Genomic DNA, 19,472 nt, shown 5'->3' with positions numbered 1-19,472 from the left:
GGTTTTGTAACATGGAGAGCACAGCACAAAAAACCAAATGTTTTCCCTGTAGAGAAGGAAGTGGTGGAGATCACAGAATTGCAGAGTTGGAAGGGACCCTTACAATGGCTTAGGCATGGCTTCCTTCTTTCTTTGGCGACCCCTCGTAGCCAAGTAAGATTGTCTTCCATTAACACGGTTTTAGCAATGAGTCCATAAGTGACCGTGGAGGCCAATTCCGGATCCACACGTCCTTCCACAGTGGGGACATTGGTTTCCGGGCGGGAGTTGATCCCGCAAGTGTGCCTTCCTCTTAGCGTGTTTCTCCCTTGTATCCAGAGTTTGAGTGTCTTCAAACCCGACTGACACCTTTGGTCAAGGCTGTTCTCCAACTGGAGCTCTCGCAGGCCAGTGTTTCCCAGTTGTCAGTGTTTATACTACATTTTTAAAGATCTGCCTTGAGATCTTTCAACCTCTTTTGTGGACCACCAGCATTACGCTTTCCATTTTTAAGTTTGGAATAGAGTAGTTGCTTTGGAAGACGATCATCAGGCATCCGCACAACATGACCAGTCTCCAAAGTTGATGTTGAAGAATCATTGCTTCAACACTGGCGATCTTTGCTTCTTCCAGGATGCTGGCATTAGTTCGCCTGTGTCTTCCCAAACTTTTTGGAGGCCCCGTTGATGGAATCTTTCGAGGAGTTGGAGACGGCATTGATAAGTGGCCCATGTTTCACAAGCAGACAGTCAGGTTGGTAGTACCACAGCAAATTTGGGTTTCCCTGCAAATGTCCCAGTCCTCAAATACTCTGCTCTTCATTCGGGAGAAAGCCTCACTCGCAGAGCTCAGGCAGTGCTGGATTTTGGCATCAATGTCGGCCCTTATGGAAAGATAACTCCCTAGGTAGGAGAAGTGATTGACACTTTCCAACATTACACCATTGAGCTGGATTTGTGGCACTGCAGAGGTATTATTTTGTGCTTGTTGGTGCAGCTCTTTGGTTTTTTGCATGTGAAGCGACAGGCCAAGCTTTTCGTAAGCTTCTGTGAAGATATTTAGGGTGGTTTGGAAAGCAAAGAGCCGAGTTCCAAATTTTGGAACCAAATATGGCTTGAATCATTTTAGGGTTGTGCCTGGAAGAGAAATACAGTCATACCTCGGGTTAAATACACTTCGAGTTGAGTGCGTTCGAGTTGTGTTCCGCGGCAACCCAGAAGTAACAGAGCGCGTTACTTCCGGGTTTTGCCGCATGCGCATGCGCAGACGCTCAAAATGACATCACGCGCATGCGGCGAAAAGTGACGCGCATGCGCGCAGACGTGCCATCACTAGATACGTTTACCTCTAGATGCGAATGGGGCTCCGGAACGGATCCCGTTCGTATCTAGAGGTACCACTGTAGATGTGTTTAGGGTTACAGTGGCGGCAGCAGTAACAAAGACGAACAGCTCCTTTCACATTCCTAAATGTGTCCAAGTTCCGATGTCAGCTTAAAGGCTTAGGCTGTAGTGAGTAAATATGCATAGGAATCAGATGATGATTCACTGCACAGCGATCCCTCTTGCTGTTCTGGATTCTGAGATTCAGAATATTTTTTTTCTTGTTTTCCTCCTCCAAAAACTAGGTGCGGTAATTTGTTTACCCAATCCTCTATTGAGGGGACAGTGCCCCCTTTCCAATTTTTAGCTATCAACAACCTGCCAGCGGCCGTGGCATTTAGAAACACTTTTCCTATCATTCAGGATGTCTTTTGTAACAATACCTGTTAGGAATGCTTCTGGCCTTTTCTCAAAGGACGTTTCAAACATCTTTTTTAGTTCTTCATAAATTGTATTCCAGACCGCCCCCCGCCCCCCATTTTTTCGCATCCCCACCATATGGGAAACATCGTTCCTTCTGCTCTGTTGAATCTCCAACTTCAGTTGGATTTTAATTTGTACGTTTTTGCAAGTCCGGTTGGGGTCATGTCCAACCTGTGCATCATTTTCATTCGGTTCTCCTTAATTGTGTAACAGGCAGTCAATCTAATATCTCGCCTCCATAGCTTTCCCCACTGCTCTGGGATATTCATGCATAGTGACTGCACATTCTCTCTCTCTCTCTCTCTCTCTCTCTCTCTCTCTCTCTTTCTCCTCTCGCCTCCATTGCTGCCAAAATATTTGGGTGGCTGCCCCCTCCCTCTCTCTCTGGTATCTTCAGACCTCTCTGGCTTGTGGTGAAACGTTCCTCTCTGTATCTTCTCTTGACATCCGCGGTGTCAAGGAATGAATCCATTGTAAACGGATGAGTCACTTTAATCTCGATTTTATTTTGGGCAGCCGGGGCGGCTGCCAATGGCCAATTTAAAGCGACAACCCACCGCTTGTATGGTAGGGCAGTTCATTAAAAACTTAAAAAAAAAAAAATGCCTACTCCAAAGGCCTTATCTTACCACACTAGGGATAATATAGCTATATCTGAATTTTCATTCATATCAGTTAATATCTCGATCCTCCTCCACAAAAATAGCTGTTTACTTCACCTTGTGGGGGCCAGACTATATTTTAAGGGAGGGGGGAAATAAGCGAATTCCTCTGCCCCACAAATAAGCCAGAGATGCATTTTAAATAAAAGGACACATTGTACTCATGTAAAAACACGCTGATTCCTGGACCGTCTGCGGGCCGGATTGAGAAGGGGATTGGGCCGGATCCGGCCCCCGGGCCTTAGGTTGCCTGCCCATGCTTTTAACTAACCAGAAAGGAAATCTGGAATCCTCAGGAAAAGGGCAGGGCTACCCTGCCTTGCTGGCCAGGCTCTCTCAAGTGCAGTCCTATATTCTTGGCTTCCTAACTTCTGTACTGAAAAAATTGTCCAGTAGTACCTTAGAGACCAACTAAGTTTGTTCTGGGTCTAAACTTTCATGTGGAAGCACACTTCTTCAGATACACTGAAACATGCACACAAAAGCTTATAACAAGAACAAACTTAGTTTGTCTCTAAGCTGCTACTGGACAATGTTTTTATTTTTTAATATATTTCAAATGCGTCAGATCAACACAGCTACCTACCTGATTCTGTACTGAAAGTCCACCTCACCCTATGTCGGAATGGAAGGGGGGCATGTGCCTCCATTATTTCTTTTTGATATACTTCGTATTTGCTATCTTATTTGGCCAACCTCCCTGTAAGGACTGCGTGCCTGATTGTTTATGTGCGTAAGTGGGAGGGGAAAGAAAGAAAGAGTATTTCATCATTGTTATGATTATAGTCTAGTGTCAGGGAACTGACATCAGAGCGAAAGGCGAAGGAGAGGCTCCCCGATTCTGCAGGAGAAGGTACCAGCACCAGGGGGAGACGCAGCTTGGTAGAGGAGGAAGGAGATCGGCGTAACACCAGGGATCAAGGAGGGCAAATGGGGGAAGCGGGGGGAGAGCTCCGGGATTCTTCCCTGGACATCAGTGAGGAGAGCACGGGTCCTCCACTGCCCACGCCCTCCCTGCGCAGAAGACTCCCGCGCAGTGAGAGGAGGAGGCGACTGGGAGTCAAACAGCTTTTATGCTGGAAAAGGTTTAAGAAACGCCCACAGACAGATTCTGCTAGCGACTGAGGCAGCCACGAAGTGAAGGGCTGTGCAGTCAGGAAGGTTTAACCAAGGCAATTAAGCCCCCTAACGGGGACAATTTACGCAACTCAAACCCATTACATCTAGCTATCAAATAACCTGCATGGAAATTATTTGTGATTTTTGCAATTACCTTCAACGGATTGACAAGAATAGATGATGCAAATGATGGTTTCTAGCCAAAGTGCAGGCTGATTTGTCATGGAAGGAGATAAAACAAAGAAGTTTCATAGAATCATAGAATCATAGAGTTGGAAGAGACCACAAGGGCCATCGAGTCCAACCCCCTGCCAAGCAGGAAACACCATCAGAGCACTCCTGACATATGGTTGTCAAGCCTCTGCTTAAAGACCTCCAAAGTAGGAGACTCCACCACACTCCTTGGCAGCAAATTCCACTGTCAAACAGCTCTTACTGTCAGGAAGTTCTTCCTAATGTTTAGGTGGAATCTTCTTTCTTGTAGTTTGGATCCATAGCTCCGTGTCCGCTTCTCTGGAGCAGCAGAAAACAACCTTTCTCCCGCCCCTATGTGACATCCTTTTATATATTTGAACATGGCTATCATATCACCCCTTAAGCTCCTCTTCTCCAGGCTAAACATGCCCAGCTCCCTTAGCCGTTCCTCATAAGGCATCGTTTCCAGGCCTTTGACCATTTTGGTTGCCCTCCTCTGGACACGTTCCAGTTTGTCAGTGTCCTTCTTGAACTGTGGTGCCCAGAACTGGACACAGTACTCCAGGTGAGGTCTGACCAGAGCAGAATACAGTGGCACTATTACTTCCCTTGATCTAAATGCCATACTCCTATTGATGCAGCCCAGAATTGCATTGGCTTTTTTAGCTGCCGCGTCACACTGTTGGCTCATGTCAAGTTTGTGGTCAGCCAAGACTCCTAGATCCTTTTCACATGTACTGCTCTTAAGCCAGGTGTCACCCATCTTGTATTTGTGCCTCTCATTTTTTTTGCCCAAGTGCAATACTTTACATTTCTCCCTGTTAAAGTTCATCTTGTTTGTTTTGGCCCAGTTCTCTAATCTGTCAAGGTCGTTTTGAAGTGTGATCCTGTCCTCTGGGGTGTTAGCCACCCCTCCCAGTTTGGTGTCATCTGCAAATTTGATCAGGATGCCCTTGAGTCCAAGTCGTTGATAAAGATGTTGAATAAGACCGGGCCCAAGACAGAACCCTGTGGCACCCCACTAGTCACTCTTCTCCAGGATGAAGAGGAACCATTGATGAGCACCCTTTGGGTTCGGTCAGTCAGCCAGTTACAAATCCACTGAGTGGTAGCATAGTCAAGACCGCATTTTACCAGCTTCTTTACAAGACTATAATGGGGCACCTTGTCAAATGCCTTGCTGAAATCAAGGTAGGCTACATCCACTGCGTTCCCTTCATCTACCAAGCTTGTAATTCTGTCAAAAAAGGAGATCAGGTTAGTCTGACATGACTTATTTATAGAAATCCATGCTGACTATTGGTGACCACAGCATTCCTTTCTAGGGGCTCACAGACTGTTTGCTTAATGATCTGCTCCAGAATCTTCCCTGGTATTGATGTCAGACTGACTGGGCGATAATTATTTGGGTCCTCTCTTTCCCCCTTTTTGAAAATAGGGACAACATTTGCCCTCCTCCAGTCTGCCGGGACTTCGCCTGTTCTCCAGGAATTCTCAAAGATGACTGCCAGTGGTTCTGAGATCACATCTGCCAGTTCTTTTAATACTCTTGGATGCAGTTCATCTGGCCCGGGAGACTTGAATACATCTAAACTAGCCAAGTATTCTTGTACTATCTCCTTAGTTATTCTGGGCTGTGTTTCCTTTGCTGAATCATTTGCTCCAAATTCTTCAGGTCAGGCATTGTTTTCTTTATCGGAAAAGACTGAGGCAAAGAAGGCATTGAGGAGTTCAGCCCTTTCTGTGTCCCCTGTTTGCATTTCACCATCTTCTCCTCTGAGTGACCCCACTGTTTCTTTGTTCTTCCTTTTGCCACGAACATACCCATAAAAGCCTTTTTTGAGTTCATTCTGTGCTTTAGCTTTTCTGACTTTGTGTCTACACGTGCTGGCTATTTGTTTGAATTCCTCTTTGGTGGTTCCCCCCTTTTCCATTTTTTGTACATATCCTTTTTTAATCTTAACTCAGTTAAAAGTTCTTTAGATAGCCACCCTGGCTTCTTTAGGCACCTTCCATGTTTCCGTCTCATTGGTATTGCCTGACGTTGTGCTTTTACTATCTCCCTCTTAACAAACTCCCAGCCATCATGAACTCCCTTTCCTTTTAGTATTACTGTCCATGGGATCTCACCCAGCACTTCCCTAAGTTTTATGAAGTCGGCTTTCTTAAAGTCAAGAAATAGTTTGTATCCCTCCATTATTACATTCCAATCGTGGGACTTATCCCACCAGGTTTCAGTGATGCCTATTATGTCATATTTAGTTTGCTGTACCAAGAGCTCAAGCTCATCTTGTTTATTTCCCATGCTTTGTGCATTAGTGTACAGACATTGAAGTCCATTAATCATTCCCCCGTGTCTCTTATTTAAGGATTTTTTCCTCCCATCACTAGGTCTGCGTGCTGTTTGCTCCATTTGGTCTATGACATTTGGATGATCATCTTCATCAGTTGATAGGCTCCTACCTTCAGGAGCACTGTCTCCCTCCCCCACATTAGTCAGTTTAAAGCCCTCCTGATGAGGTTTCTGAGATTTTTGGCAAAAACATTTCTCCCAACTGTTGTGAGGTGCAGCCCATCGCTTGCCAGAAGTCCATCTTCAAGAAACTGCAGTCCGTGATCTAAGAATCCAAACCGTTCCTGTTTACACCATTTGCGAAGCCAGCTGTTCACTTCCACTATTTTCCCCTCTCTCCCTGGGCCACGTCTTTCAACTGGGAGGACAGATGAGATGACAATTTGTGCATTTAGTTGCTTCAATTTCCTGCCCAGAGCCTCGTAGTCTCTTTTGATCTTCTGGAGGCTATTGCTTGCAGTGTCATTAGTTCCCACATGAACCAAGAGGAAGGGGTATTTGTCAGTGGGTTTTATGATTCCTTGCAGTCGTTCAGTTACATCTTGGATCTTAGCCCCGGGGAGACAGCACACCTCCCGAGACATCTTGTCAGGCCCACAGATCACTGCTTCTGTTCCCCTCAGTAGGGAATCCCCTATCACCACTACACGCCTCCTCTTGGGTTTGGTCGGGGTTCTTCCGTGAGCTGTCCGTTCCAAGGTCGCCTGCACATTCCCTGAGGACTGACTTTGCTGCTCGTCTTCATATACCTGATCGACTGTAATGAGGGAGAGATCCTCAAATGGAGCCTGCTCTTCGTCTTCTATGCAAGGGGAGAGGACCTCAAAGCGATTGTGTATTTCTAAACAATCAGAATGAACCCTGGGCCTCCTACTTCTGGTCTGTATTCTGCTCTGGTCAGACCACACCTGGAGTACTGTGTCCAGTTCTGGGCACCACAATTCAAGAAGGACACTGACAAACTGGAACGTGTCCAGAGGAGGGCAACCAAAATGGTCAAAGGCCTGGAAACAATGCCTTATGAGGAACGGCTAAGGGAGCTGGGCATGTTTAGCCTGGAGAAGAGGAGGTTAAGGGGTGATATGATAGCCATGTTCAAATATATAAAAGGATGTCACATAGAGGAGGGAGAAAGGTTGTTTTCTGCTGCTCCAGAGAAGCGGACACGGAGCAATGGATCCAAACTACAAGAAAGAAGATTCCACCTAAACATTAGGAAGAACTTCCTGACAGTAAGAGCTGTTTGACAGTGGAATTTGCTGCCAAGGAGTGTGGTGGAGTCTCCTACTTTGGAGGTCTTTAAGCAGAGGCTTGACAACCATATGTCAGGAGTGCTCTGATGGTGTTTCCTGCTTGGCAGGGGGTTGGACTCGATGGCCCTTGTGGTCTCTTCCAACTCTATGATTCTATGATTCTATGATTCTATGATTCTACTTCTTTGAGTCACGTTTCTCCATATATCTGGCTCCTGTGTTGGTGAACTAGCCTCCTTCTCAGGGGAGTCCCCTGTCTCCTCCTTGGTGGAGACGGTGTTCTCTGTTGCTTCCAAGAAGAGCTCCAGCTCTCTAATTCTTTGGAGCGTAGCTACACGTTCCTCCAGTTGCTGGACTTTGTCTTTTAAGAGGGCAATCAACATGCAATTGCTGCAGGTAAAGCTGCCTGCAACCTTTGGCAAGATGGCAAATATTGCGCAGGAACCGCAGGCGACTGCAGCTGTTCCCTCCCCCTCCATCTTGAGAACGTGTCGTTGGGGGTGGCTACAGTGGTCCTCCATTATAAAAAATGTGAAGACAGGACAAATAACTCCCCCCACAAGAAAAAAACCTAGGTCTCCCCCAACAAACGTTTGAGACTATCTCCCCTAAATCTAAAAGATGGATCAAACCCTTTTTGCTCCTTCTTCAACTGCTGCCCTGCTAGCTCTGATAAGCTCCTCCCACAGCTAATCCCCTGCCTCAACAGAAACCCTGCCCCCTATGACCTTTGCACAGGGAGAACAGCTAATCAGCCACAAAGAAACACACACACACACACAAGAAAACCCTTTTTGCTCCTTCTTCAACTGCTGCCCTGCAAACTCTGATAAGCTCCTCCCACAGCTAATCCCCTGCCTCAACAGAAACCCTGCCCCCTCTGACCTTTACACAGGGAAAACAGCTAATGAGCCACAAAGAAACACACACACACAAGAAAACCCTTTTTGCTCCTTCAAGTGCTGCCCTGCAAACTCTGATAAGCTCCTCCCACAGCTAATCCCCTGCCTCAACAGAAACCCTGCCCCCTCTGACCTTTACACAGGGAAAACAGCTAATGAGCCACAAAGAAACACACACACACAAGAAAACCCTTTTTGCTCCTTCTTCAACTGATGCCCTGCAAACTCTGATAAGCTCCTCCCACAGCTAATCCCCTGCCTCAACAGAAACCCTGCCCCCTCTGACCTTTACACAAGGAAAACAGCTAATGAGCCACCAAGAAACACACACACACAAGAAAACCCTTTTTGCTCCTTCTTCAAGTGCTGCCCTGCAAACTCTGATAAGCTCCTCCCACAGCTAATCCCCTGCCTCAACAGAAACCCTGCCCCCTCTGACCTTTACACAAGGAAAACAGCTAATGAGCCACAAAGAAACACACACACACAAGAAAACCCTTTTTGCTCCTTCTTCAACTGATGCCCTGCTAGCTAGTTTGGACATATGCCTGGTACAAATGGCAGAAAGCCAGATTTCCTCCACCTTGGGACGCGTCACAGTGGAAAATCACAGGCACAAGAACGAGAAAGAGAAACTCCACAGACAGACTGCTGGACTACAAAGAATATAAAGAGAGAAATAAAGAAAATAAATATCCACATAGAAACATATGACCTTGGTCCAACCCACTTGCTGGACAAACTCAGAGTCTGTTAAAAATAAATGAAGGATCAAGATCGGAATGTTTTATTGGAATGACCTGGACTAATTAAGATAAGCCGCACAAATGTGAAATCACCATCAGGCCCCCCCCCCCGAACCTCAGAGCATGGGAAGTCAACCAAAGACTTACTATTTGGCTTAATATTTGGATCATTTGGTGATTTTATCATTTGGAATGTTTTTAATGTGGTATTTATTAGATTGTTAAAATGGAAATTTAATCAATATTACTATAAAAAGAGAAGGAAAGAAAGTCCACCTCACCCAAAATAGTGGGAGACCAGGGAATACCCATTTGCACCACCAGCCTCCTTTTGGAGGCCTTGGTGGCATCTGATAGGTGGTTGCTAAGCAACCACGGATGCCTCCCTGGTCCTCCATCTCCTGTTAACTGTGACATCTTCTCTCCTCACTGTCACTGAGAACACCCAAAGGAGAACGCAGAGCCCAGAGGCTTCACCGAGGTCACCCACATGTGCGAGAAAAATGATGGTGAAGGAAGCGGAAACGTGGAAACGGATGTCAATGATGAAGGCAATTTCTGGGGGATGCTATTAGTTTTGTGGCTTGGGAGGAAATGGGAGGAGGGTCTCAGCAAGTAGTACCCACCCCCACCCCCAACCCCCCCTCCATGGTTGTTAAGAGTCCTGCTGCAGGCCGAAAATTCCCCACCCCAATGCGATTAAATCAAAAAATTCTGGGGTAATATTTACGAAGAATTTTAATGGGTGTTCAAAATGACATTTGAAAAAAAAAATGACATTTGAAAAAAGACCAGAAGCCTTTCTTCTCTCCCCCCCCCGTAACACTTCTTTATTCATTTTATGTACAATCTTTACAACAAAAGACTTAACATCCAAGACAAAACAGTATATAACAAAACCTTGAGTCTCATATTTTCATTAGTACTGATTCTTTTTTCAATTAATGCCATCACCTCTTTCCCCCCAAACTTGTTGCTTCCCTTCACCCATGTACAATCTTCTTTACATACTGTTGTTGCTGTTTTTGTTGTTGAGTTAACAGCTGTTTATATTTGTTGTTCCATATTAATTTTAATATCATCCTATAACCTTGAGCCCTTTAAACTATCGCATATTAATTTTAGACTCCGAAGCCAACTCTTTTCATGTAATCCTTTACGCATTCTCACTCTTTATAAAAAAAATTATTAGCACAGCATCTAATTGATGCTGTTAACTTTGCCATCTCTGCAAATTCACAAAGTTTAGCTTGCCATTCTAGTAATTCTGGAATTTTGTCTGTTTTCCATTTTTTTGCCACTAATATTCTGGCCGCTGCTGTTGCATAAAGGAATACATTCCTTTTATCCTTATTAAGCCCAGCAGAAAACATTCTGGCTTTTGAGAAACTGAACTCCTTAGTATCTTTTTGAGCTCTTCATGTATCACAATCCAAAACTATTTAACCACCTTACACCACATGTGGCACATTGTCCCCACCTCCCTCCAGCAGAGATTTGAGTGCTTTTTGTACATCTTTGATAATTTTACTGGGGTGAGGTACCAACGATAGAACATCTACGATAGATGTCTTGGTTCTGTCTTGGGCCCAGTCTTATTCAACATAGAATCATAGAATCATAGAATCATAGAGTTGGAAGAGACCACAAGGGCCATCGAGACCAACCCCCTGCCAAGCAGGAAACGCCATCAGAGCACTCCTGACATATGGTTGTCAAGCCTCTGCTTAAAGACCTCCAAAGTAGGAGACTCCACCACACTCCTTGGCAGCAAATTCCACTGTCAAACAGCTCTTACTGTCAGGAAGTTCTTCCTAATGTTTAGGTGGAATCTTCTTTCTTGTAGTTTGGATCCATTGCTCCGTGTCCACTTCTCTGGAGCAGCAGAAAACAACCTTTCTCCCTCCTCCATGTGACATCCTTTTATATATTTGAACATGGCTATCATATCACCCCTTAACCTCCTCTTCTGCAGGCTAAACATGCCCAGCTCCCTTAGCCGTTCCTCATAAGGCATCGTTTCCAGGCCTTTGACCATTTTGGTTGCCCTCCTCTGGACACGTTCCAGTTTGTCAGTGTCCTTCTTGAACTGTGGTGCCCAGAACTGGACACAGTACTCCAGGTGAGGTCTGACCAGAGCAGAATACAGTGGGACTATTACTTCCCTTGATCTAGGAGTATAGCATCTAGGAGTATAACATCTTTATCAACGACTTGGATGATGGACTCAAGGGCATCCTGATCAAATTTGCAGATGACACCAAACTGGGAGGGGTGGCTAACACCCCAGAGGACAGGATCACACTTCAAAACGACCTTGACAGATTAGAGAACTGGGCCAAAACAAACAAGATGAACTTTAACAGGGAGAAATGTAAAGTATTGCACTTGGGCAAAAAAAATGAGAGGCACAAATACAAGATGGGTGACACCTGGCTTGAGAGCAGTACATGTGAAAAGGATCTAGGAGTCTTGGTTGACCACAAACTTGACATGAGCCAACAGTGTGACGCGGCAGCTAAAAAAGCCAATGCAATTCTGGGCTGCATCAATAGGAGTATGGCATTTAGATCAAGGGAAGTAATAGTGCCACTGTATTCTGCTCTGGTCAGACCTCACCTGGAGTACTGTGTCCAGAGGAGGGCAACCAAAATGGTCAAAGGCCTGGAAACGATGCCTTATGAGGAACGGCTAAGGGAGCTGGGCATGTTTAGCCTGGAGAAGAGGAGGTTAAGGGGTGATATGATAGCCATGTTCAAATATATAAAAGGATGTCACATAGAGGAGGGAGAAAGGTTGTTTTCTGCTGCTCCAGAGAAGTGGACACGGAGCAATGGATCCAAACTACAAGAAAGAAGATTCCACCTAAACATTAGGAAGAACTTCCTGACAGTAAGGGCTGTTCGACAGTGGAATTTGCTGCCCAGGAGTGTGGTGGAGTCTCCTACTTTGGAGGTCTTTAAGCAGAGGCTTGACAACCATATGTCAGGAGTGCTCTGATGGTGTTTCCTGCTTGGCAGGGGGTTGGACTCGATGGCCCTTGTGGTCTCTTCCAACTCTATCATTCTATGATTCTATGATCTTCATTATATTCTCTTTAATCAGATAGCAGGCTGTAAAGTTTATATCGGTTTTCCATAACCTTTCCCATCTCTCTAAATGGATTGTCTGGCCCAGAAGCCTTTCTTCTAGGAATAGGGACATCCCCAACAACAAGAAAAAAAAATTCTTATACGCCTCCAGGATTTTGGTGGCAAAAAACTGGAAGGGAGATAAAGTCCTTTCAGTGGCAGAAGGGCAAATTGGATTTTGTGAATTCATTGAATTGGCCAAAATGATGACAGCAATCAGATTACATTCTAACCAAAACTTAAAGAAAGAGTGGGAATGTGTAGATGAATCTATGGGAAAACAGTGGTCCGAATGAAATTGATTTATATGTTTAGACTGAAATCCACAAAGTTACAATAGAAAGAGCTACAAGATTATATGGGCTAATATCTAAAATACAAAATTTTTCTGTCTATAAGATGCCCCCATGTATAAGATGCCCCCTATTTTTGGGGACTCAGATTTAATAAAATGGGGGGGGAGAGATATCCATGTACAAGACGCCCCCCTAATTTTTGACATTATTTTTTAGGGGGGAAACCTAGTCTAATAATAATAATAATAATAATAATAATAATAATAATAATAATAATAATAATTTGTACCCCGCCCATCTGGCTGGGTTTCCCCAGCCACTCTGGGCGGCTTCCACAGAGACCAAAAATACACTAAGATGTCACACATTGAAAACTTCCCTGAACAGCCTTAAGATGTCTTCTGACTGTCAGGTAGTTGTTTATCACTTTCACATCTGGTGGGAGGGCGTTCCACAGGGCGGGCGCCACTACAGAGAAGGCCCTCTGCCTGGTTCCCTGTAACTTGGCTTCTCGCAGTGAGGGAACCGCCAGAAGGCACAGAAAAATACAGTATACTGTTCGAACACAAATAAAGGATATACTGTAGAAATCAATCTAATGGGGCCAAGCATGGGTGGAGGGAAGGTCATAGGGACACTAAGGGTGAAATTGCAGAAGGATTTTTGGATACATGTATATACAACGTACGGCAAAAAATGTTAAAAGGTGTTTTCTTTTGAATGGATCAAAGTAGTAATGTGAGAAGCAAATAAAAGTTAATTTTAAAAGAGGGAGAAAGGGAAATCCCCTGCAATAAAAGTATGTTTAGGGGTCCCAGATGAGACAACCAAGGTCCATAAAAGGGCAGGGCTGTGCCAGGGCCCCCAGTTGGCACACGCAGAGCGAGGGCTGCATGTTCACTGCAATATAATGGAGACCTTTCGGAAAACCTCTGCCTAGCCTGTGTAGTAAGCCAGCCAGATGAGCTGCATAAAAATAAAATGGGATTTATATCATCACAGAAGCTTAGGAAAGAGTACTATGGTCCCAGCCAAGCAGCCACAGTTCCAGATGTGCAGTTAAAATAACAACAAACATCAGATTCAGGTAGGTAGCCATGTTTGTCTGATGCAGTCGAGAGAGAGAGAGAGAATAAAATAATAATAATAATAATAATAATGATGATGATGATGATGTCCAGTTTTCCTCCATGAAAATAGCTGTTTACTTGGCCATTTTCCTATGTCGTGAAGGCTGAAATGTCAATTCAGTGGAGCAGGGTCAAGATATTAACTGATATGCATGAAATTTCAGATATAGCTATATAGTCCCTAGTGTAGTAAGATAAAACCTTGGGAGCAGGTCTTAAAAAATAAGGTTTTTTATGAACCGCCCTACTATATATAGATGTCTTTTGTTTTTCTAGCTTGATCAAAATGATTGATTCTTTCATAACAGGTAGATAGTTAAGAGATTAGGCAGCTTCCGTGCACCCCAGAATTTGGCACCCGGGTGCCCCACGCCCCTTGCGCCCCTGGGTCAAGACGGCCCTGACCTGCCACCCCCCAAAAAAAACTCCATGGCTCTTAAGATTCCTGCTGTGGACAGAAAACCCCTTGCCTTGAACGATGGAGAAATGCAATAAAAATACGTTTAGGGGTCCCAGACGAGACAACCAAGGTCCATAAAAGGGCAGGGCTGTGCCAGGGCCCCCAGTTGGCACACGCAGAGCGAGGGCTGCATGTTCACTGCAGTGCAATGGAGACCTTTTGGAAAACCTCTGCCCCTGGCGCCCTGCCCAGCCTTTGACCTGCCTGCGTAGCAAGCCGGCCAGACAAGCTGCATAAAAATAAAATGTGATTTATATCACAGAGGCTTATGTCGGGGTCCCAGCCAAGCAGACACCGTTCCTGGCGTGCAGTTAAAATAACTGCAAAGAGGATGACAGGGAGAAGAATCCACACTTTTGTTGTTGATCAATTTCCAGATTGAAAAGGATAAGTTTGGTCTGCAGCCCCAGAGATGTGGGGGTCAGAACATGGCCTCCCTAGCTCAGTCTAATAATAATAATAGTAAAGGTAAAGGTAAAGGTACCCCTGCCCGAACGGGCCAGTCTTGACAGACTCTGGGGTTTGTGCGCCCATCTCACATCTATTGGCCGGGGGCCAGCGCTGTCCGCAGACACTTCCGGGTCACGTGGCCAGCGTGACAAAGCTGCATCTGGCGAGCCAGCGCAGCACACGGAACGCCGTTTACCTTCCCGCTGGTAAGCGGTACCTATTTATCTACTTGCACCCGGGGGTGCTTTCGAACTGCTAGGTTGGCAGGCGCTGGGACCGAGCAGCGGGAGCGCACCCCGCCGCGGGGATTCGAACCGCCGACCTTTCGATCGGCAAGCCCTAGGCGCTGAGGCTTTTACCCACAGCGCCACCCGCGTCCCTTTAATAATTTATTATTTCTACCCCGCCCATCTGGCTGGGTTTCCCCAGCCACTCTGGGCAGCTTCCATCAGAAGGTTAAAAATACATTGAAACACCAGTCATTAAAAACTTCTCGAAACAGGGCTGCCTTCAGATGTCCTTTAAAAGTGAGATAGTTATTTCCTTGACATCTGGTGGGAGGGCGTTCCACAGGGCAGGCGCCACCACTGAGAAGGCCCTCTGCCTGGATCCCTGTAACCTCGCTTCTCACAGGGAGGGAACCGCCAGAAGGCCCTCAGAAGAGGGACCCCGGTGTCCGGGGTGGAGATGCTCCTTCAGGTCTATTGGGCTGAGGCCGTTAAAGGCTTTCAAGGTAAGCACTGAGACTTTGAATTGTGCCCAGAAAAGTCCTGGGAGCCGATGCAGGTCTTTTAGGACTGGTGTTATATGGCCTTGGTGAGACTTGATTTAAAACTTTTATTTTACAGAAAGGTTCAGCCTTGCTGGCATCCTCTTAATAGTGACAACCAGAGGAAAGTTTCCTCTACCAGGCCATTTAGAGCTTTCAAGGTCAGCACCAACACTTTGAATTGTGCCTGGAAACGTCCTGGGAGCCAATGCAGGTCTCTCAGGACTGGTGTTATGTGGTCTCGGGCTGCTCCCAGTCCCCAGGCTGGCTGCCGCATTCTGGATTAGTTGTAGTTTCTGGGTCACCGTCAAAGGTAGCCCCATGTAGAGCACATTGCAGTAGTCCAAGCGGGAGATAACCAGAGCATGCGCCACTCTGGTGAGACAGTCTGCGGGCAGGGAGGGTCTCATCCTGTGTCCCAAATGGAGCTGCCCTGGACACAGAATGGACCTGCGCCTTCATGAACACCTCTGAGTCCAAATTGGTGTCCAGGCTGCACCATTTTGAGTAGCAGCAACTATGGGAGGCCAAACATTTCATCTTGCTGCCTCCTTCTGTGTGTGCCAAGTTGTCTTCCAAACACCATGGAAACTAAGCTCTAAGGTTGGCTGCGTGACAAAGGGATTAACGCGATTATTCAAGTTGGCACAAAATATTTGCATGTTCTTGTGGGGCTGTTTAGTGGCTCGCAGCCCGGCAGCTCATTTTAGAACACCATTTGGCTTGCTTCAGCTGCCATGCCGACTATTTGCAGGGTAACCTTTCCGCTTAATCCTTCCCATAGGATCTTGTCGTTTAGGGCTCTCAAAAAGCTTTGTCTGCCTTTGTAACGAACGACAGACATGATGTGACCATTGCCATCCCAGTTGCCCCCAAAATATTCCTGCTGGTTTATCCCTTTGGGGTACCAGTGAAAATGATGTATTGGACAGAGATGGATGCTGCTGCTGCAGGCAGACATTGTTCCAAACTTCTGCTTTGATACCTGCATGGAGGGTGGTAATTCACCCCCCCCCCAAAGAGCTGTTTGTACCCACTTTCCTTCCTTATATGATACAGCAGATTGAGGTTAAATCCTGACAAGACAGAAATACTCTTCTTGGGGGGGGCAGGGGGCTGCTGGGTGTGGGGGACTCCTTGGTCCTGAATGGGGCAACTGTCTCCCTGAAGGACCGGGTGTGCAGCCTGGGGGTCATTTTTGATCCATGGAGGTACAGGTTCATTCTGTGTCCTGGGCCATCTGGGATACAGGATGAGACCCTCCCTGCCCACTGTCTTGCCAGAGTGGCGCATGCTCTGGTTATCTCCCAATTGGACCACTGCAATGCTCTCTATGTGGGGCTGCCTTGGAAGGTGACCCAGAAACTACAATTAATCCAGAATGTGGCAGCTAGACTGGGGACTGGGAGCGGCTGCAGAGACCACATAACACCAGTCCTGAGAGAGAGTGGGGCCCTAGGCTACAGCTTGTTGAGCTCATACTTAAATCCTGCACTGGCATAGATAGATGGATGGATAGATAGACAGACAGACAGATAGATAGATAGATAGATAGAGTGGTACCTCAGGTTACATATGCTTCAGGTTACAGACGCTTCAGGTTACAGACTCCGCTAACCCAGAAATAGTACCTCGGGTTAAGAACTTTGCTTCAGGATGAGAACAGGAATTGCGCAGTGCTAGCGGGAGGCCCCATTAGCTAAAGTGGTGCTTCAGGTTAAGAACAGTTTCAGGTACCACTGTAGATAGAAAATATAAGATGATAGATTAGATGATAGATAGATAGATATAAGATAGATAGATGATCAATAGATAGGTGATAGATAGATGATAGGTAGGTTAGGTTGAGGAGTCATGAGCAACTCATTCAATGCGATTCTGCTCTCTTCAAAGCTGAGCTGTGGTGGATGAGGAGAGAAAGCTGCGTAGTTTTCCCCCCAGTGCCCCTTCTGTACCTCTGAAGGTTTGATAACCAGGAGCTCTTCCCATCACAGAAGAGGGAGAGGGAGGGAGGGAGGGAGGGAGGGAGGGAGAGAGAGAAGGAAGGAAAGAAGGAAGGAAGGAGAGAGGGAGAGATTTTCCAGTTCCTTTTAGATGTTTGCCATCTGCTTCTCCTCTCTGTGAACCTTCGGGTCTGAAATTCTCTTTAGCTTTGGCCAATCCCACCTGTTGCTGAGACGGAACATCCCTGACCATTCGCTGAGAGGTGTTTGCCAAAGAGAGTTTGGATGGGGGCATAATTCAGCAGCAGCTTTGACTCCTCCTCCAAGGCTTGTGCTTTCCCTCTTCCCTCTTCTCTCCCTTCTATTATGCCATGGATAGGCAGACTAAGACCTGGGGACCAGATCCGGCCCGATCGGCTTCTCAATCCGGCCAGCATGGGCATGTTTTGACATAAGTTTAATGTGTCCTTTAATTTAAAATGCATCTCTGGGTGATTTGTGGGGCATAGGAATTCATTCATATTTCCCCCCAAAATCTAGTCCGGCCCCCCACAAGGTCTGAGGGACCAGACCCTGCCGAAAAAGCCTGCTCACCCCTGTATTACGGTCTCTGCCAGTGCCAGATTTATGTCTAGGGGGCTAAGTCGGCTGAAGCTTAGGGCCTTAGATGCACTTTCTTCAAGAGATAAAATAAAAAAATTCCTTCCAGTAGCACCTTAAAGACCAACTAAGTTAGTTCTTGGTATGAGCTTTCGTGTGCATGCACACTTCTTCAGATACACAGTGTATATCAGATACACTGGAAGGAATTTTTTTATTTTGACTATGGCAGACCAACACGGCTACCTATCTGTTTCAAGAGATAAGTTTAGGATCAAATCATTTCTTCCTATATTACAGGCACGCCCAATAGGCAGATCGTGATCTACCAGTAGATCACTGGACGTCTGTCATAGATCACAAGCTCGCCCCAAAGAAGCTCAACAGCTTTGACCTGAACCCCCCAAAAGGGGGTAGATCACTGCCAGTTTTTAACTCTGTGATTTTTTAACCCTGTAATATACCCTCTATACAACATTTTCATATAATTATCTTTTAGCAGCGTACAATAGGGCGGTTCATGTAAAACTTTTTTTTTAAAAAAATGCCTTCTCCAAAGGTACTACACTAGGGACCCTCCTTCATAAAAATAGCCGTTTTCCTATATTGTGAGGGCTGAAATGTCAATTCAGTGGAGCAGGGTCAAGATATTAACTAATATGCATGAAATTTCAGATATAGCTATATAATCCCTAGTGTAGAAAGAGAAGACCTTTGGAGCAGGCATTTAATAAATAAATAAATCATGAACCACCCTAGTATGCAATCAGTGAATTTTAAATTCATTCTCCGTAACTTTTCCCAACCCTCCATTTGTACATGATGTCCTATATCTTGGGTCCATTTCATTGTTACCAATTTAACCCCCTCACTCCCACCTTTCAGGCTTAAAGGTGGGAGATTCCTTTCACCCTTCAGCTTGACCCTCATCACGACCCTCTGTTTGGGGCAGTTGGTGGTCTTGCAAAAGCAACTGCTTTGGGGCTGTTGGAAAGTGTATCAGAAACCAGGCGGGGGACTAAGACAAGGAGACAAGGCACCAAGGGAAATAGAGGGAAGGAGCGCTAGTAAAACCACGGAGGCTCACTTTCAGAAAAGCCCACATTGCTTCACATCGCCTGGGAGAGAACCCTGAGCCTGCAATGTGTCTGCGGCCGCTGCCCAATGGGAAATAAAACTAATTTTGATGGGTGTGTATCAGTTCCTGACTGTGTTAAACTATATGAATTCTTCATACATCATATAAACATACCTCTATTCACATGATCAAATTAAGTAGAAGCAATTAAAGACCACAATTCTGAACAGGAGATACAAATAGATCCTTTCTTACATACGTAATGTCCAAACAGAAGCTTTTTTTGTGTTCCACATACAGTACGTCTTTACGAACACAAGTGTCAGATGTGACAACTTTAAGAAGCGGTACTCGCAGAAAATGAACTTTTTATTTGTAAGGTTCCACGTACACCTTTGCAAAGTATAGTTATTGTATGCAGGTATAAGACAAAAGATACAAAAGATCTTAACATATGCCTTTGCAAAATATAGTTGCTGTATGCAGGTATCACACAAAAGAACTTAAGACAAGGATTCCCGGAATAACACCTTGTTTCGCCTTGTCAAGCTTTGTCAGCCATGCATACTTTAAATAATACATACATTTAAACAAATTAAGA

General features: G+C 45.6%; 1 protein-coding gene and 1 long non-coding RNA gene across 3 annotated transcripts in view; one reads left to right on the top strand and one right to left on the bottom strand.

The window, feature by feature from the left end:
• The window catches only part of LOC309523592, a 39,344-nt gene extending 21,736 nt beyond the window's left edge, over positions 1-17,608 (bottom strand). For both annotated transcript variants that reach the window (XR_014215462.1, XR_014215463.1), the window contains exons 1-2: positions 17,417-17,608; positions 16,814-16,989 (exon numbers count right to left, since the gene is read on the bottom strand). This is a non-coding gene — a long non-coding RNA (uncharacterized lncRNA). The remainder of the gene's footprint in view (positions 1-16,813; positions 16,990-17,416) is intronic.
• The window catches only part of FHL1 (four and a half LIM domains 1), a 71,488-nt gene that overhangs the window by 2,482 nt on the left and 49,534 nt on the right, over positions 1-19,472 (top strand). The gene's annotated exons all lie outside the window — the stretch shown is intronic.

This window comes from Podarcis vaucheri, assembly GCF_965113315.1.
Source record: "Podarcis vaucheri genome assembly, chromosome: Z".
In the NCBI taxonomy this organism is placed as follows: Eukaryota; Metazoa; Chordata; class Lepidosauria; order Squamata; family Lacertidae; genus Podarcis; species Podarcis vaucheri.
Note: the sequence above shows the minus strand (reverse complement) of the source record. Positions and strands in the feature narration are given on the sequence as shown.